Here is a 17,241-nt window from a genome sequence, read left to right on the forward strand (position 1 = left end):
TAGATTTCAGAAGAAACTACTTTATCTTGCACGTCTGATGCAGTGGTGGTCAGATTTTGCATCTAATTTTTGAAAAAACAATATGCACACACATTATAAAAATTGAATGCTAACTTAGCAGATTCCTAAGTCATGAGGAAAGGGTGAACATAAGTTTTGGGGAAGGAAGAAAAAGGGAAAAAGGGGCTGAAGGCATTTTTCAGCTTAAGTTTAATATCTAGATTAGTCATAAATCATTAAATACTCTGCCTAAATGGAACTTTACAGTTCAAAATACTGGAATTTTTAGTACTAAAATTAGCCAAGCATAGAACTATAGATCCTTTTTATACCTGACAAGCTAAACAAGAATGACAAGTCACATAATTTTATTAGTATTTTCTCCATGTACTTCAGTTTACTGGCATTTTAATTTTAAAGCAAATTATTTGTTCCAACAGATAAAAAATTTACAAGGCTGGTAAGCCTCCATCAGTCTTTTTCTCACTGTCTTATTCAGTTCAGGCTGCTGTAACAAAGTACCACAGACTAAATAGTTTGTAAACAACAAAAAAGTCTCTTTCAGTTTTGGAGAGGAACCTCTTTGGGGTTGCAGATGGCTACCTTCTTGTTTCCTCACATGGTACAGAAAGGATGAAGGAGCTCTCTGGGGCCACTAATCCCATTCAGGAAGACTCTACCTTTATGAGCCAATTACCTCCTGAAGGCCCCAAGTTCTATCATTACTGAGGTTAGAATTTCCATACATAAATTTGGGGGACACACAAACACTCAGGCCATAACATTTACAGCCCTTTTCCCAGAATTAATGTGAGTTGTGTTTGGCTCGGTAGGAAACACAAAAAAGGAAATAGCATACCAACAAGTTAAATGGACAAAGTTCAGGGAATCTAAATCATATTACCATCTTGGACCCAGCTTCAATCTAAATCTGAGTTCTTCACTGCATATATATTGAATTAGTAGTAATCTAGAGACAAAGTATACAGGAGCATGTATGCAAGTGATACCCAAATATAATGCCAGTTTACATAAGAGACTTGGGCATCTGTGGATTTGGTTTCCAAGGGGTCCTGGATCCAATCTCCTATTTTGTAAACATTGAGGGACAACTGTATATGTACATCAAACCATTGTGCTGATGACATCAGATAATTTTGAAGAAGTTTCATCAAATTTAAGTGTTAACCCCAACACATAATAAAAGCTACAAGTACATAATATATGTCTCTATGTGTATATAAATATATGCATATGTCTATATACACACAATATATGTATATATCTATGTATTTATTTTTAATCCCATTTTCCACTATAGTAGCCTAGCAGTTATAATTTATGAAACTTCTTCTTGGGTCTTGGAATTAAACACTTTACTAGACATTCATGTAAGAAATAAATTATCCTATTAAATCCTCACAACAACCCTACGTAATTTTGTAAACCTGCTGAAGAGTGGACCTTTTAAGGAACCCTGGTGAAGAGCTTATAGCTAGTGGGTGATAGAACACAGAGTGAATTCAAGATCTCACTCCAAATCCTATGCTCTTTATGCCACGGTGCCTTTTACTCACCCTTTCAAAAGGTCAGAAAACATGTATATTAGAGTTTGGATATGAAGTGTCCCCCAAAGATTCTTGTGTTAAAGGCTTGGTTCCCAATGTAGTTATGTTCAGAGGTGGGGACCTGTGGAACTGCTTGGATCATGAGAACTCAGAACTAGTGGATTAATCCATTAGTAAACTCACAATCTGATGACATTATGAGATGTGATAGAAAATGCTGGGGGTGGGGACTCAATGGAGGAAGTGTGTCACTGGAGCATGCCCTGGAAACCCCACCACCACCTTTCTTGGCTAACATGAGGTGAGCAATTTTGCTCTGCCACACCCTTCCACCATGATATTCTGCCTCAGTGCAGACCCACTGCAATGGAGCCAGCAGACCATGGACTGAATCTTCTCAAACTGTGAGTCAAAATAAATCTTGCCTTTTTAATTGTTTATGTCAGGTATTTTGTCACTGTTAAGAAAACCTGACCAATACAACGGGCAACTGAGCATGCAGTCTTGTGTTTCCATTTTAAGGTATTAAAATCTAAAACACATTATATAATTATTATTCCAGAAACCTTTCATGCTTAAGCTACCAAGTTGGCTATATAATTAAAGCAATGAATGGATCAGCAATGTGGGAATATTTTATTATCCTCAAACAACCCTGGCTTTAAATAAAACACTAATATTCAGGATTCATATCTAAATGTGTACAAATGAACAAGAAAAGTGAAGATGCGACTCATATTGATCAATACTGCAAATTTTTATAAACTAATGTTTTATTTAAAAGTGCAAAAGATTCTCAGGCATTCTTTTAAAATGGAGCCTTAAAATTCATTAACTCTTTAGTCTCATTTCATCTGTGCCACCTTTTGGGACAGCTCAGCAGTCCCTCAAAATCTCTAATTCACATTAAGTGATAAATCAGAGAAGCAAAATGTACACATGTACCTAAAAAAATAATAGAAGACAACAAGTATACACTCAGCAAACAAGAAGTGGTGAATGACTGCAGGATCTCAAAGAGCTGCACTAGAGGAAGAATGCCAGAGAACTGTGCCCAACTCCCTGCATGTCCACATATAGAGTGGGGCACTAGGGAGAATGTAGGACACTCACTCAAGGAAACCCAGGGAACATCTTAATACAACTAAAGTAATAGGTGCAGTTATGAGCTTCCCTATAAGTTACGTACAGTACTGTTCTAGGTTTATTTATTTTGGAGTCTAATAAATTATAAAACAATTCTGATAAATATCTTACCCCAAAATGCATTTTCTCTAGTCACCAAGTTACCAAGGAGACTGACTGTACATGCCACCAAATAAAATTCCAGATCCTGAATATGCCCTATTATCCATACGGTGAGTTCAATTCACCTCTCAGGAGCAAACCCACATCAACTAAGCTCACTTGGATTCAATCCTATACCTGAGTATGGGGAATTCCCACCCATCCAGAATGGTTCACACCTGCATAAGAGCTGTCATCAGGATTCACATGAGGAAAAGTAAGGCTATACCTACCGGAAAGAGGCCTACAGGGAAAGCCATGCTATTTAGGATGTTCTGTGATCATTCCCTTCCGCAAGGACCCTCCCTACATCTGACTTCCAAGCTCACCTGGTCCCTCTCTAGGACTGGCTCTGCCCCAGAGCAGTGATTTGGGTCTGCAGCCCAAGCTCATCTTCCAGCCTGTGAGCCTCACTATTCCCCACCAAAGGTGCAGCACAGTATGACTGGCTCAATGTCTTGAACATTAAACCAGCTACTGTTACATGGGAAAGTACGTCACTAAATTCTCCAGAGGAACAGGGATGAAATGGTCACTGTCCAATCCTGGAGCAGTTTGCACTTCTGCCAGTATTTCTGTAGCATAGACTGACTCACAAGGAGCCAACTGGAGCTACGATGTGCACTTCAACAAATTCACTGCATGAGAATGTTCAACCTAAGATTAACTGTAATGTTATGTTCACCAAATTCTGGTGCCTTTAAATCTACAATTTTAAGTGTCAGATTTTTATTATTCTGTTCGTTACACCTCAAAGCATGATTTGTATTAAACTGCTCCCTACAGGTGCTCCCAAGGCAGCCTGCATTTTCTGTACCATAGTGACCACTCTGTTGTTAGTGTTAGCTGAATTCTGTCTTCCTCCACCAGGCTGCAGATTGTAGGAGGGAAGACGCTATAAGGTATATTATTCCATTCATTCCCTGATCCTAATGCAGAGACTTGATCTCCCCTCTGGAAACCACCATTCCCTTCTCTCAGTCTACCTGCTTGAAGAGGGACAACTCAGGACATCTACCCTGCTCCAGGATGCACATGAATCAGGCCTGGCCAACTGGAGCACTGCCTCCCTGGAAACTGGTCCAGGTTAGGATACATGATTAACCCCACATGGTAAGAGTCAAGCCCAAGACTTTTACTAAGAAAGAGCAGCCTCAGGGTTAATCTCTCAATCTCTCTGAGTTCGAAATAGGAGACTATGTTGAAAGAGCCTGAGAGTAAAGCCAATAGACAGAAGCAGAGACGGAGAAACATCAGGTCCCGACGGCTCAAACTCGATATCGTCTGGGTGTTTTCAGTTCCATGAGCCAATACATTCCTTTTATTAGTTGCTTATACCAACTGGAGTAGTTTATCTGTGCTTGCAACCAAATATATCACGATCAATAAAATCTGTGTTTATCATTCATCCCTGTAACCACACCACTTGCCAAGGAGGTAACACACAGAAGCTGTATATTTTATTCAAATGAATCGAAAGAAAACTTAGGTCAAAATATTTTACATACTGATTTTTCGTAAAAAAAAAAAAAAGTAATAGTAAAAAAAAAATCACCAAGCTCTTTACTAGGAAAAAAATGTAAAAAGTTAACCTTCCAGGCACAAATCTGTTCCAGAAAAGCCTTCCATTTCCTGTAGTTAGTTATCATAAATCCAAGCAACTTAAATAAATTTCAGAGTAAATGAAAATCCTGGTATTTCATACCAGATTAAGTTAAATCTGTGGTGCCCATTGACTGTCATGTGGCAACAGAAATTGTTCTGCACTTTTGATCATTATAAAGAGACAAGGGCTACCTCAAGAAAACATGAGACTCTGGGAATTTAAGAATTTTAATAGCACCTTTTTTCTTTCTATTTACTTATTTTTGCATTGTGATTCTTATTACACCATTATACCATAATTTATCATATCTCTGATTGTATATAAGGATGTTGACACCAAATTCACATCTTCATACATGTATTTTGTATAATGATGAGGGTCTCCTTTCACCATCCATGCTATTCCCCTTCTCCTTCCCTTTCCCTTCCACCCGTATTCCCTATCTAGAGGTAATCTTCCTCCCTTGCTCTCCCTCCCAACCCCATTTTGAGTCACACCCCTTTGTATCAGAGAAGACATTTGGCATTTGTTTTTTTGGGATTGGCTAACTTCACTTAGCATAATCTTGTCTAATGCCGTCCACTTCCCTGCAAATGCCATGATCATCTTCTTTTTTACTGCCGAATAATATTCCGTTGTGTATAAATGCCACATTTTTTTTTTTTATCCATACATCCACTGAAGGACATCTAGATTGGCTCCAATTTAGCTATTGTGAATTGTGCTGAAATAAACAGCCTGTGTCCCTGTAATATGCTGTTTTTAGGTCTTTGGGGTATAGTCCAAGAAGAGGAAAGCTGGGTCAAATGGTGGTTCCATTCCAAGTTTTCAAAAGAATCTCCATATTGCTTTCCAAAGTGGCTGCACCAATTTGCAGTCCCACCAGCAGTGTAGGAGTGTACCTTTTTCCTGCATCCTCGCCAATACTTGTTGTTGTCTGTCTTCATAATAGCTGCCACTCTTACTGGAGTGAGATGGTATCTTAGTTTTATTTTGCATTTCTCTGATTGCTAGAGATAATGAGCATTTTTTTGTATATTTGTTGACTGATTGTATATCCTCTTCTGAGAATGTCTGTTCAGGTCTTTGGCCCATTTATTGATTGGATTATTTTGGGTTTTTTGGTGTTTAGTTTGTTGAGCTCTTTATATACCCTAGAGATTAGAGCTCTATCTGATGTGTGAGGGGTAAAAACTTGTTCCCAGGATGTAGGCTCCCTATTCACCTCACATATTATTTCTTTTGCTGAGAAAAAAACTTTTTAGTTTGAATCCATCCCATTTGTTGATTCTTGGTTTTAATTCTTATGCTATAGGCGTCTTATTAAGGAAGTTGGAGCCTAGCCCCACGTGATGGAGATTAGGGCCTAATTTTTATTCTATTAGACGCAGAGTCTCTGGTTTAATCCCTAGATCTTTGATCCATTTTGCGTTAACTTTTGTGCATGGTGAGAGACAGGGATTCAATTTCATTTTGTTGCATATGGATTTCCAGTTTTCCCAGCACCATTTGTTGAAGATGCTATCCTTTCTCCAGTGCATGCTTTTGGCACCTTTGTCTAATATAAGGTAGTTGTAATTTTATGGGTTAGTCTCTGTGTCCTCTATTCTGTACCATTGGTCTACCAGCCTGTTTTGGTGCCAGTACTATGCTGTTTTTGTTACTTTTGCTCTGTAGTTTAAGGACTGGTATAGTGATACCACCTGTTTCACTCTTCCTGCTTAGAATTGCTTTAGCTATTCTGGGTCTCTTATTTTTCTAGATGAATTTCATGATTGCTTTTTCTGTTTCTATGAGGAATGCCATTGGGATTTTGATCAGAATTGCATTGAACCTGTATAGTGCTTTTGGTAGTATGGTCATTTAAATAATATTAATTCTGCCTATCCATGAGCAAGGTAGATCTTTCCATCTTCTAATTCTCTCTTTAGGGTTCTATAGTTTTCATTTCACGTCTTTTTTTAGGTTGATTCCCAAGTTTTTTTTTTTTTTTGAGGATATTGTGAATGGGGTAGTTTCCTCATTTCCTTTTCAGATGATTTGTCACTGATGTACAGAAATTCTTTTGATTTATGGGTGATGATTTTATATCCTGCCACTTTGCTGAATTCATTTACTAGTTCTAGAGCTTTCTTGGTAGAGTTTTTTGGGTCTTCTAGGTATAGAATTATATCATCAGCAAATAGTGCTAGTTTAAATAATTCTTTTCCTATAGTTATTCCTTTAATTACTTTCGTCTAATTGCTCTGGCCAGTGTTACAAGAACTGTGTTGAATTGAAGTGGTGAGAGAGGGCCTGTCTTGTTCCAGATTTTAGAGGGAATGCCTTCAGTTTTTCTCCATTTAGAATGATGCTGGCCTGAGGCTTAGTGTAGACAGCTTTTACAACATTGAGGTAAGTTCCTGCTATCCCTAGTTTTTCTAGTGTTTTGAACATAAAGGAGTGCTATATTTTGTCAAATGCTTTTTCTGCATCTATCGAGATGATCATATGGTTCTTATCTTTAAGTCTATTGAGGTGATGAATTACACTTATTGATTTCTGTATGTTGAACCAACCTTGCATCCTGGGGATAAATCCCACTTGATCATGGTGCACGATCTTTTTGATATGTTTTTGTATCCGATTTGCCAGAATTTTATTGAGGATTTTTGCATCTATATTCGTTAAAGATATTGGTCTGAAATTTTCTTTCTGAGGTGTCTTTGTCTGGTTTTGTCATCAGGGTGATACTGGTCTCATAGAATGAATTTGGAAACACTCCCTCTTTTTCTATTTCCTGAAACAGATTGTAGAGTATTGGAATTAGTTCTTCTTTAAAGGTCTTGTAAAACATAGCTGTATATCCATCCGGTCCTGGGCTTTTCTTGGTTGGTAGTCTTTTGATGGCTTCTTCTATGACTCAAGGAATTTATTGATGCCTTTACTATCTTCTATTTTATTAGAGTATAAGGTTTCAAAATAATTTCTACTCATCTTCTGTATTTCTGTAATGTCTGTTGTGATATTGACTTTTTCATTCCGTATGCTAGTAATTTGGGTTCTCTTCCTTCTCTTCGTTAGCATGGCTAATGGTCTGTCAATCTTATTTATTTTTTCAAAGAACCAACTTTTAGTTGACAAAAATTTTTTCAATGGTTTCTTTTGTTTCAATTTCATCTCTGATTTTAGTTATTTCTTTCCTTCTACTGCATTTGCTGCTGATTTGTTCTTTTTCTAGCGCTTTGAGATGTAGTGTGAGGACATTTATTTGTTGGCTTTTTCTTCTTTTAAGGAATAAACTCCAGCAATGAATTTTTTTCCTCTTAGTACTGCTTTCATAGTGTCCCAGAGATTGATATGTTGTGTCTGTGTTTTCATTTATCTCTAAGAATTTTTTAATTTCCTCCTTGATGTCTTCTGTAACCCATTGTTCATTCAGTAGCATATTGTTCATTCTCCATGTGATGTAGGAATTTTTCTTCCTTATTTTATCATTGCTTTCCAATTTCATTCCATTATGATCAGATAAAATACATGGTAATATCTCTACTCCTTTGTATTTGCTAAGAGTTGCCCTGTGACATAATATATGGTCTATTTTTCAGAAAGATTAAATGGCTCCTTTTTTCTACACACACAAAAAATAAGACAGCTTCAAAACCCTTCCAGCCTGTAAGCCTCGCTATTCCCCAAGGAGCTGGAACAAAACACAAGTCTCCTCCTACTGGTCTGGTCCCCTGTCCATCACCAAGTCCCTGCTCCTATAGAGCTTATAGTCAAATAGAAATGACAAAGTGTCAAATACTCTCTTTACCAATCAATCGGTCTGACGAATTCTTAAAATTAAGAATATTCAAAAAGAAATTTGTATACAGAAGTGAACATTTAATTTTTTAAAAAAGACTCAAAAGAGCAGTTTAGGAACTATATACTAAAAGTAGGAAATAAAAGTAACTAGGAGAAAGACCACCTCATTTAAATTTTTTTTAATTTTATTTATTTATTAGTATGTGGTGCTGAGGATTGAACCCAGTGCCTCACAAGTGCCAGGTGAGCGTTCTGCCACTGAGCCATGACCCCAGCGCAAGACCACTTCAATTTTAAGATTAAGAAAACTAGCCAAAAAGTAGCTGATTGAAGGCCACTGACCTACTGACTCTGGGAGTCTCCTCCTACTGATCTGGTCCCCTGTCCATCAATGCACACTAGCCCAGCATAAATGCACTGGCTCCATGACTCCGGTCTTCATTTTGCATGGTCTATCATTTCAAAAAGCAAGTGCATCCCTGTAATATTATTTTCAACTTTTCAGCTGCAGAAAAGAACCTGCTTTCTTCCAGCCTCTGGATAGGGTGAGCTCATTTACAAAGGAGGGCCTTTCACACAAATCCTCAACAGAAGAAAGGTATTTGAGGAACTAGTTTTCATCCCTGCACCCATGTCACACACAGATGTCTTCACTATCTCCTCAATTTGAGTCAGGAAGAAAAGTCTAAATTTTATAGCCTGTAACATCATTTCAATAAATTCAGCCCTGCAATCAAATGGACAGAATTCTAAAACACTAATGAAACTTGGACTCTAAGCAAAACAATGAAATCAGGAAGAAATCATCTTAAACAAAATGATCCACTTAACAGACAAGAATCTCCAAAGGGGGATTAGTACTAGGGACTAACTCAAAATAGATCAAGAAATCAAAGGGTTAAAAAAAAAGGATTTATTTTTTTTTAAGAGAGAGTGAGAGGAGAGAGAGAAAGAGAGAGAGAGAGAATTTTTAATATTTATTTTTTAGTTCTCAGCAGACACAACATCTTTGTTGGTATGTGGTGCTGAGGATCGAACCCGGGCCGCACGCATGCCAGGCGAGCGCACTACCGCTTGAGCCACATCCCCAGCCCAAAAAAAGGATTTATACTCCCAATTTTAACTAAAATTCTAACTTTACCAGAATGGTAGTCTCTCTGTTCTTTAGTTTAATCTATTTCTAGAAGGTGCTTTAAAACAAATTGCCTGGCATATCTAAGAGTGCTTAATTAGTATTTGTCTTGCTGTAAGAAGCCATGGATGAAAGAGTCTGTAACAACTATCAGGTACATGTTGCTTTTCTAACCTGCAGCATTCTTTCATGAACCTTTTCCCGAGTTAGAAGGAACTATGGGTAAATTCCTCTATAACCTACATGTAGGAAAAGACTTTCTAATTATGACTGAAAGTCTAGATGCAATTTGTGTTTGGTGGAGCGATACTGGGAATCAAACTCAGGATCTCAAGCATGCTAGACAAGCACCCTACTGCTGAAGTATATTACCATTTCTTTATTTTAGAGAGAGAGAGACAGACAGACAGACACGGGGTCTTGTTAAGTTGCCTAGCCTGGCCCTGAACTTGTGATCCTTCTGCCTCAGCCTCCCAAGTAGCTGGAATTACATGTGTGCCACCACACTCACCAATGAGTGACAAATTTGACATCAAACTTTTTTAAAAATAAAACTTTTGCATGGCAAAAATTCAATAAGCAAAATAAAAAAATCATTAGGAGAAAATATTTGCAATATATGTCAAAGACAAAGGACTATTGTCCCCCAAATACAAAGAATTTTTAAAATGTAAAAGAATAGGGTGCTGAGGTTGTAGAATGTGTGCTTAGCAGGTGGGAGTTCCTGGGCTCAATCCTCAGAACCCAAATTAAATTAATTAACCAATTAATTTAAATTTGAAGAAGGTAAAATGACCAAAATTCCTAAATAAAAATAGATAAAAGACGTGATAACTCATAAGAGAAAAAATGGCCCTTAAATGTTTGAAAAGATGTTCAACTTTACTCATAATAAGAAACACCCAAATTAAAACCACATTGAGGTGCCATTTCTACCAGATTAGCAAAAACTTTAAAGCTTGATGATACACTCTGTTGATGAGGCTGTGGGAGGAAAATGTATTCTCACACATTGCTGGTGGGAATGCAAAATGGCTCATCATTATGGAAGGAGTTTGGCAATAGCTAGCTAAACTACATATTTCTTCACATTTCAGTGCACCAATCTCAATTTGAAGCATTTGCCCTGAAGATACATATCCAACACACATACAGGTTATTCACTGCAACATTATTTGTAACTGTGAAATACAGGAAACTCCCTAAACATTCCGACTTGGGAGACTGGTTGAATAAAGGGTGGTACATAAACACAATGGAAAACCAAGAACTACAAAAAGAATGAGGAAGGTTATGTGAGCTGACATGGAGCAACTGCCAGATGTTAAGTGAAAAAAAGCAAAGCACAAAACAAGCACATACAGTAAGCTCTCTTTGCCAGTGAAAGAAAAGGAAATATGAAAAATAAACACACACACACACACACACACACACACACACACACACTTATTGGCCTATTTTTACTGAAAGTAACAAAATTAGATCAGAAAATCATGAGGTTCCTGCGTTCATGTATGAATACACAGCCAGTGAAACTTCACGTCATGTACAACCACAAGAATGGGATCCTGAGTAAGTTATACTCCATGTATGTACAATATGTCAAAATACCCCCTACTGTCATGTATATTCAAATAAAAAATAAAAAATCATGAAGTTAACATCTACAAGGAGGGTGGATAAAGTAGAAACACCGAGGGAGGGAATATCACTTCTCTGGATCTACCTTTTTATATGGTTTTGATTTCTGAATGCACGTGAATGTTCTATATATTCAAAACATATAATCAACAAGAATGGAAAGAGAAAAAAATCCAAAAAACTAAAAGCAAACTGAAACAACTATTTCAAATGAATTCTTAACCATACTGTTTTAGTCCATTTGTGCAACTATTACAAATATATGATACTAGATAATTTATGAACAGAAATTTTCACAGTTCTGGAAGCTAAGAATTCCAAGATCAAGATGCCATCAAAACAGGTGGCTGGCAAAAGCCTGTGCCTCATAGATGGCACTTTCATGCAGTGGAAGAGAGGGACAACCCCACTTATTCAAGCTCTTTTCTAAGAGTTCTGCCCTCACGACTTCATCATCTTTTAAAGGTCTCCTCTTAAAACTACCATGTTGGCAATGAAGTTTCAACATATGGATTTGGGGAGATATGTTCAGACCACAACACACACTCCAAGGGAAGTAGAGGGGAAATAATCCAAGCAACCTGTGAACATCAGTACTTGATTATATACATGTAGTTTGGGAAGCAGGAGTGAAGGAAGAGAAAGAACTGCAACAAATTCTGAACTCTCTTCAGTTAAGTCTTAGACTGCCACAACAAAATTCCACAGGCTATGTAGCTTAAACAATAGAAATTTATTTCTCACAGTTCTGAAAGCTGCAAAGTCCAAGATAAAGGTGCCAGTAAGGTCGGTTTCATTTTGAGGCCTCCCTCTTCTCTTGGTTTAAAACACAGCTGCCATCTCACTGTCCTCACATGGCCTCTTCTTTGTGCAAGTTTTCTAGTATCTCTTCTTAAAAGGCCACTAATTTTATCAAGAGGGCCCCACCCTCACCATATTATCTAATGCTAATTACCTCCCAAAGGCCCACCTCCAAACACCATCATGCTGGGGACAGGGGAACATATGAATTTGGAAGGGACACAAATATTCAGTCATAACATCTTTTCAGTAGGTTTGGTTTTGTATTAGTATGAGAAAAGCAATTCTGAAAATATTTTAGCTAAGTTATGGAATTGAGAAAACTATGGAAAAAGGAAATACAAATATAAATTGGGGAAATGCATACATAGGGGCAGTTTAGAATTGTAAATATTAGTATAAACTCATGACTTCTAAGATATAAATATTCTCATAAATATAGCTGTCCCTCATAAAAGGTTGGTTCCAGGGTCCAAAAGAATACCCAAATTCATGCATTCTCAAGTCCCATATAAAACGTATGGCACAGTATTTTCATATAATCTGTGCACATCCTCTCACATACGTTAAATCATCTGTAGATTACTTGTAACACCTAATACAATGTAAATGTTTTATAAATAGTTTTTATAATATTGTTTAGGGAATATAACAAGGAAAAAAGTCTGTACATATTCAACACACGCACAATTTTTTCCTGAAATTTTCTATCATGGTTGCGGAACCTACAGATATGGAGAAATGACTATGCATGAATATATGTGCACACATGTATATGTCAGTTTACTGCCTCTTATCCCCAAACATACCCTTCAACATATGCTCTTTAATAATAAAACTACAGACTTCCTTAGTTTCTCCTTTAAGGTGAGCACAATATTAAACTGTCTCAGTAGAGGGCGCTGGAGAAACACTGGAGGAGAAAGAGAGTTCCTGCAATTTCTGGAGCTCCTTGGGGTAGGGAGTGCCTTGTGGATAAGAGAATAGTAAACCCTACCCATCCGCTGGCCCAGAATACAGTCATTCCTGTGACTACATTTGTAGTCTGTGTGTAGTGGTAGCCTTTCATAGCATCCCCTGACAAGGAAGTCAAAGCTCCTACCACTTGTCCATACTAACTGCTGTCTATGGCCTGAAGGGTCACATGTCAAATGATCAAACCCTTCTTCTCCCTACAGTCCATTCGATTTGAAGGTCTTCAGCCCCAATCTCTCCTTGCACACCTGGCCACCAGTTGGCAATCACCTGCTCCCCGTGCCTTCCCTCTAGAGGTTAATTCATGAATCGCCCAGCAATTCCACACAAGCTGCAGCATGGCTAAGTGAATACATTTCTATGCTAGCTGACAGTATGCTAGTTGACAGGCTCACCCACACCTTCTCTGATAAGATCTGAACCCCTTCCAAGAACCCCTTGCATCCTCCCTCTCAGTCATATATAACGTCTCTATTATAGAGATTCCTCATATCTTAATAGTTACTCTTTTATTGGTTACTAATACTTTATACTGAACTTTATGTGTTTAACCTACTGTGTGGTTTCTGTCTCCTAACTGGCCTCAGGGTGTTTTTGCCATACATAAATACGCATATTTGTATATGTACATGTGTCTGTTGAAAGAGTCTAGAAGCAGACAACCCCAATAGCAATGAGCACATCCAGGTCTTGGTTTTTAGTAACATTCCAACTAAAAATAATACGATTTTTCAGAAAAATTACAGTTTCTAGACTTGCAGCAGCAGGAGTACAAACTGAGGCTGGAACATCATATTATTCCAATTTGATCAGGGTACACCAAAGGGACACATAAGCCAGCTTAAAGGGGCTTCCACTGGCCAAACCTGGGACAATCTGAGCAACCTGGATCCAAATAATTAAAGTTGATAATAATTGAGAAAAAAAATAAAATCCATTACTTCATACTGATAATACATAGGTAAATGAATAATTAGACAAAAGGAGGGAAAGAGGGATAAACAGGGGAGAATGGGGCTCTGCTTACTTACATGCTATCAGCTGCCCAGGTTCTGTGGAGGGAATACTGGAACTGAAAAAAATCTTTTCTCTCTCGCTCTTTTTTTTTTTTGCCATGCCTGGGATCAAGCATGGTCTTATGTTTGCTAGGAAAGTGCTCTACCACTGAGCAATACCCAGCTGCATAAATCTCCACTATGTAACCACTACAGAAAAAAAAAGGTTTCAAGGAGTGATCATCAATGGATCGTAAACTAGAGGAAAATTCTGATAAGGAATAAGATATTCAGTTTTAAAGTACCCCCTACAGACTGCTTATCAAATGTACAGGAAAAAATACTAACTATACAGTAGACAAAACATAAAGCACTTTGGCCAGGTATCAAAATTACATCACTAATGAAGGGCAGATATCTTTGTGTCTCTCCATGTGAACCCCGAGAAGGACACAAAATCATTTATGTAGTGTTCTGACTGAGAATTAATTCAAGTTTAGTAACAAAGAAAAAGAAATCAGACAAACCCAAAAAGCAGAATATTCTATTAGAAAGAGGGAAGGGTCGTCCTCTTTAATGTCAATATTATTAAAGAAAAAAAGGAAAAACTGAGACTGTTTCCAATTAAAAAGGTGTAAAGATACCTAAGTACATGGTCCTAAACTTGATCCTGTATAGGAAAAGCTACAAAGGATATTATTTGGTCAATTGATAAAGTAGAATATGGATAGTAACTGAATGCTAAATCAATGACAAATTCCCTGAAGCTGGTTAGTGTCTACTATGCTTCTGTGAGAGAGATTATTAGTCTTAGAAAATATACATTGAAGTATTTCAGACACAGACACATCCTCTCCAATGATCCATGGACAAATATCATATATGGTATATGATGTATGTTATAGTTTAGATATGTGTCCACCAAAAGCTCATGTGTGAAACCCTGCAAGAAAGTTTCAAGGTGAAATGATTGTGTTATGAGAGCCTTAACCTAATCAGTGAATTAGTCCCCTGTTTAACTTGGTGGTAACTGTGGACAAGCAGGGTGTGGCAGGAGGAGGTGGGTCTCCCGGGGCATGCCTTTGGGGTATATATTTATATTTTGTCCTTGTTGAGCAGAACACTGTCTCAAAACAAAAAATTAAAGAATGGGGATGTGACTTGGTGGTTAAGTGTGCATCCCTGCTTCCTGGTGGTCCTGAGCTGCGTCCCTCTACACCACACTCTTGCCTCAGCATATCAGTCTCAAGTCCCAAAGAATGGAGCTGGCCATCTAGCCATCATTTATTTAATATTCTGACTCAGAATGACTAAATGAAGTTATTGACAAATCCAAAATGCAGAACATTCTATTAGAAAGGGGGAAGGGTAGTCCTCTAAAAATGTCACTAAGGCCTCTGAAACTGCGAGCTCCAAAATAAACGTTTCCTCCTCTAAAATTGTTCTTGCCAGGTCTTTTAGTCACAGCAGCAAAAACCTGACTAAAACACACACACACACACATAAACGCACACATTTATTCACTGAAAGAAAAAGGGAGGGAGGTAGTCATGAGTATATAAGATAGAATAAATAGGCAAAATGTTAACAACAGGTAAATTTGAATAAGAATGATTTTGTACTCTGTTCCAACTTTTATCAAAGTATAATTTCCAAATAAAAAGTATTTTAAATGCTTTTATTCAAGGTTCTAAGACATGCATTAGTGATCTCTGCACCTCTGCACCGCCTTTCTCGAAAAGAAAAACTATCTAAAACTTCATAGCCCGAAGTGGTAGCAACTAGCCACATGGGGCAACTGAGCACTTAAGACATGGCTAACCAAGATTGAAGTGTACTGGGAAGAAAAGGGAATATAACAGTCTATTAGGTTTGTATGTTGATTACATGTGGAAACGATAATACTTTAGATATACTGGGTTACATATAATTAAAGTTAATTTCACCAGTTTTTATTTTTTAAAGCAGCTCCTATTTATGTGGCTAATATTGCAGTTCTTTTGCACAGAGATGATTTAAAATATAATAATTTTTAAGAGCTGTTTACTTTTTTTTTTTTTTTTTTTGGTACGAGAGACGGAACCCCAGGGGATCTTAACCACCCAGTCACTTCCCCGTACCCTCACCTCATTTCCTGAGACAGAAAAGTCTCACTAAGTTGCTTAGGGCCTTGCTGAATCGCTGAGGCTGACCTTGAACTTGGGCTCTTCCTGCTTCAGCCTCCCCAGTTGCTGGGATCACAGGCGTGCACCACCACGCCTGGCAAGAGGTACTGACTTCCTAACCAAGTATTTCAGTACTAAAGGAAAACGTGAGTTTACATTAAAGATCCTGACCCCCTAGACAATTAGGCTTTTTAAAAACATAATTAAGGGGAAATAAAAATTTAAGACTTAGGAGACAAGAGAGCTCTTCGATCATGTTAAATAATTCTCTAATTAATCACAAATGCCATCTATAGTAAATTTCCTAAAAGAGTGGAAAAAATAAAATCAGAAATTGTGAAAATATCAAGTGAATGGAGAGATAACAGATGATTTTTACTTTTGTTTTTTTTTGTATAAATAAAATCATTTCTCAAGTCTTAAACATTGACTCATATTGTCAGAAAAAGTCATTAAACATTGATTTCTACTACCAAGGAACTCACAAACCAGACCTTACTAAGAATGATGGTGTTTCCAAGGCTATTTATTTTCTATTTTAAGGTTCTGATTAGTGAACTTCCTTAAAGCCTAAAATTGTAAGAAGCAAAGAAAGAGAAAAACAAAGCAAAAGAACCAGTTTTTACTTTCCACATTGTTATAGGGCTTATATTCAGGGAGAAAAAGAATAGGTAGAAGTGAGCCTGAGTAGGAAGATTATTTCAGGATAAAGAAAGGTCTCAAGGATAGAGTTTCCTCTGTGTCTTGTTAGACCAAATCTAACTAGGCCAAGTGGAAAAAACAACACGTCAAATGTAGGTTGCCAGGTACAATAAAAACACCCAGCAGTGTAATTTTGTGCAAAATGCATATGCCTGTTTGTTTTGGAAGCTCAGAATCAAGTGTATGAGTGAACTGGAGTAGAAATACTAAATTGCAGGGCTGGGATTGTGGCTCAGTGGTAGAGCGCTCGACTTACACATGAGAGACCCTGGGTTCAATCCTCAGCACCACACAAAAATAAATAAACAAAATTACGATACTGTGTCCATGTATAACTAAAAAAAATTTAAAAAAAAAAGAAATATTAAACTGCCACACACTATAGATTCTCAAATTCTTCCTTCCAGTGCCCTCTATATATACCCCATTATATACCATATCCCAGGGAAATGGCTTTGACATCTAGACAAAAACCCCTACTAAAAAAGGATGCACACTGCCCAGTGCATGACGGATCCATTTTTGCATTTAGGCCTCAAAGCCTTGCTGTCGAAGGGCCTGTGGGTGGCTCATGCACAAC

At 37.5% G+C, this 17,241-nt stretch overlaps 1 protein-coding gene across 7 annotated transcripts in view; it reads right to left on the reverse strand.

Moving 5' to 3' along the window:
* Positions 1-17,241, reverse strand: part of Tulp4 (TUB like protein 4) — a 220,620-nt gene that overhangs the window by 133,747 nt on the left and 69,632 nt on the right. The window lies entirely within an intron of this gene.

The sequence above is a fragment of the Ictidomys tridecemlineatus genome, chromosome 8 (genome assembly GCF_052094955.1).
Source record: "Ictidomys tridecemlineatus isolate mIctTri1 chromosome 8, mIctTri1.hap1, whole genome shotgun sequence".
NCBI classification, from domain to species: domain Eukaryota; kingdom Metazoa; phylum Chordata; class Mammalia; order Rodentia; family Sciuridae; genus Ictidomys; species Ictidomys tridecemlineatus.